Source organism: Bison bison, unplaced genomic scaffold, assembly GCF_000754665.1.
Source record: "Bison bison bison isolate TAMUID 2011002044 unplaced genomic scaffold, Bison_UMD1.0 scf7180017864035, whole genome shotgun sequence".
NCBI lineage: Eukaryota > Metazoa > Chordata > Mammalia > Artiodactyla > Bovidae > Bison > Bison bison.
The window spans coordinates 14,187,507-14,190,853 of record NW_011494607.1 but is presented as its reverse complement, the minus strand read 5'-3'; positions in this window follow the sequence as shown (position 1 = coordinate 14,190,853).

Here is a 3,347-nt window from a genome sequence, read left to right as displayed (position 1 = left end):
GAAACAGTGGAAACAGTGTCAGACTTTATTATTTTAGGCTCCAAAATCACTGCAGATGGTGACTGCAGCCATGAAATTAAAAGATGCTTACTCATTGAAAGGAAAGTTATGACCAACCTAGATAACATATTCAAAAGCAGAGACATTACTTTGCCAACAAAGGTCCATCTAGTTAAGGCTATGGTTTTTCCTGTGGTCATGTATGGATGTGAGAGTTGGACTGTGAAGAAAGCTGAGCGTCGAAGAATTGATGCTTTTGAACTGTGGTGTTGGAGAAGACTCTTGAGAGTCCCTTGGACTGCGAGGAGATCCAACCAGTCCATTCTAAAGGAGATCAGCCCTGGGTGTTCTTTGGAAGGAGTGATGCTAAAGCTGAAACTCCAGTACTTTGGCCACCTCATGAGAAGAGTTGACTCATTGGAAAAGACTCTGATGCTGGGAGGGATGGGGGCAGGAGGAGAAGGGTACGACGGTGGATGAGATGGCTCAATGGCATCACCGACTTGATGGACGTGAGTTTGAGTAATCTCCGGGAGTTGGTGATGGACAGGGAGGCCTGCTGTGCTGCGATTCATGGGGTCGCAAAGAGTTGGACACAACTGAGTGACTGAACTGAACTGAAGCTTTATATTTCAGTACTTATAAGAAAAAAAACTATATGCTTTATATTAGAAAGCAAATTCTTCAAGTTTCACTAGTATCTTAACTTGTCTCTTCAATCTTAATACATCTGAAGTAACAGTGAGAAAGAAAAGACATGTTTGATTTGACTTTAATCTTAGGTCATTGACAGCCAAAAATGTAATTAACATCCAAAACTGAAAGGAAGAAAATAGAAGCTTTAATGTCCTTAATGTCAAAATAGTTGGCTTACTATATAGGAAATATGAGGAAGCATTAGACCAGATCTCAGTATCTATTTACTTTAATGTATAATTTAGCATTTGTTTGCTTAGATGAAAGATAACTTCCTTCAATTATATCAGATTCTGTACTTCCCTACATGTTACATGCCTTGTTACTGCTCGAGTTTATGAAAGTTTAATATCATGCCTGAGGTATTTCTCAAGAAAGCAAATAATCATCATTTGTAATAAGTCTATTATAGACTGGAAACTTATCTACTCAGTGAGTTAAATTTCATTTCAGTTCATTTTTCAGTTCAATTGCTCTGTGGTGTCCGACTGTCTGAGACCCCATGAATTGCAGCACACCAGGCCTCCCTGTCTATCACCAACTCCTGGAGTTCACCCAAACTCATGTCCATCGAGTTGGTGATGCCATCCAGCCATCTCATCCTCTGTCGTCCCCTTCTCCTCCTGCCCCCAATCCCTCCCAGCATCAGAGTCTTTTCCAATGAGTCAACCCTTCGCATGAGGTGGCCTAAGTACTGGAGTTTCAGCTTTAGCATCACTCCTTCCAAAGAAATCCCAGGGCTGATCTCCTTCAGAATGGACTGGTTGGATCTCCTTGCAGTCCAAGGGACTCTCAAGAGTCTTCTCCAACACCACAGTTCAAAAGCATCAATTCTTTGGCACTCAGCTTTCTTCACAGTCCAACTCTCACATCCATACATGACCACTGGAAAAACCATAGCCTTAACTAGACGGACCTTTGTTGGCAAAGTAATGTCTCTGCTTTTGAATATGCTATCTAGGTTGCTCATAACTTTCCTTTCAAGGAGTAAGCGTCTTTTAATTTCATGGCTGCAGTCACCATCTGCAGTGATTTTGGAGCCCAAAATAATAAAGTCTGACATTGTTTCCACTGTTTCCCCATCTATTTCCCATGAAGTGATGGGTCCAGATGCCATGATCTTCATTTTCTGAATGTTGAGCTTTAAGCCAACTTTTTCACTCTCCTCTTTCTCTTTCATCAAGAGGCTTTTCAGTTCCTCTTCACTTTCTGCCATAAGGGTGGTGTCATCTGCATATCTGTGGTTATTGATATTTCTCCCGGCAATCTTGATTCCAGCTTGTGCTTCTTCCAGCCCAGCATTTCTCATGATGTACTTTGCATAGAAGTTAAATAAGCAGGGTGACAATATACAGCCTTGATGTACTCTTTTTCCTATTTGAATCCAGTCTGTTGTTCCATGTCCAGGTAAATTTAGATGTTTTAAAATAAAAATACTCCAGTAGAACAGATCATCCTGTTTATGAATTTGTCTTTTATCCTCATCTTTTGAACACAGAACTTATTTCTCTGCAATCAGCAATATATTTAAACATTTTCACAGGATCAGTTAGATATGAACCAATATAGGTATCACTAAACAACATTAAGTAATAAATTCTATTGTATAATTCTATAAAAAGGTTTAGCTTGGGGGGTTTTCACAGCAATAAGAAAGGAGGAATACAGTGTTTCTGCATAATTTATTATTTATCCATTCAAAATTATATCACCTTATAGATTGTTCTTCAAAAGGCATAAATGAGTCCTAGTGTCTATTATATAATTAAAATTTATTTGCTCAACTTCTTGACTTTCCAAAGCTATGTTACCCTGCTATATCTCAGAAAAGCCAAAAGTACAGCACTGACCAGAATTATCTACAAAAAGGGGCACTATTTCAGTAATGAATAGATTTTGTAGGGTATATTAACAACCAGGTACAAATACTAAAACATAAGAATTTCTTAATAAGAATTTTCAAAACACTATAAAGTTAGGGATAGAAAAAATTAACTGACTTTGCATACGTGTCACTTCTTTTAACTTTTTAATCCTTTTTTTTTTTTGTTCTCTGCACCATAGACATCTCATTCTAATATTTCCCTCACTTCTGACTAATTTTGTTTAAATTATTTGAGAATTTTTAAGATATTGAACATGCATATATGCATGAGCATATATATAGATGGTAAAGTCATGGCTCAGACAGTAAAGAATCTGCCTGCAATGCAGGAGACCTGGGCTTGATCCCTGGGTTGGGAAGATTAGTATATGTATATACAACACTTCTCGGAGAAGGCAATGGCACCCCACTCCAGTACTCTTGCCTGGAAAATCCCATGGATGGAGGAGCCTGGTAGGCTGCAGTCCATGGGGTCGCTAGGAGTTGGACACGACTGAGCGACTTCACTTTCACTTTTCACTTTCATGCATTGGAGAAAGAAATGGCAACCCACTCCAGTGTTCTTGCCTGGAGAATCCCAGGGACAGGGGAGCCTGGTGGGCTGCTGTCTCTGGGGTCACACAGAATTGGACACAACTGAAGCGACTTAGCAGCATACAACACTTCTAATATTAAATTCTTGCTGTTTCTTAGTCACTGAGTCACGTCTGACTGTGCAATCCCCTCAACTGTACACTACCAGGCTCCTCTGTCCATAGGATTTCCC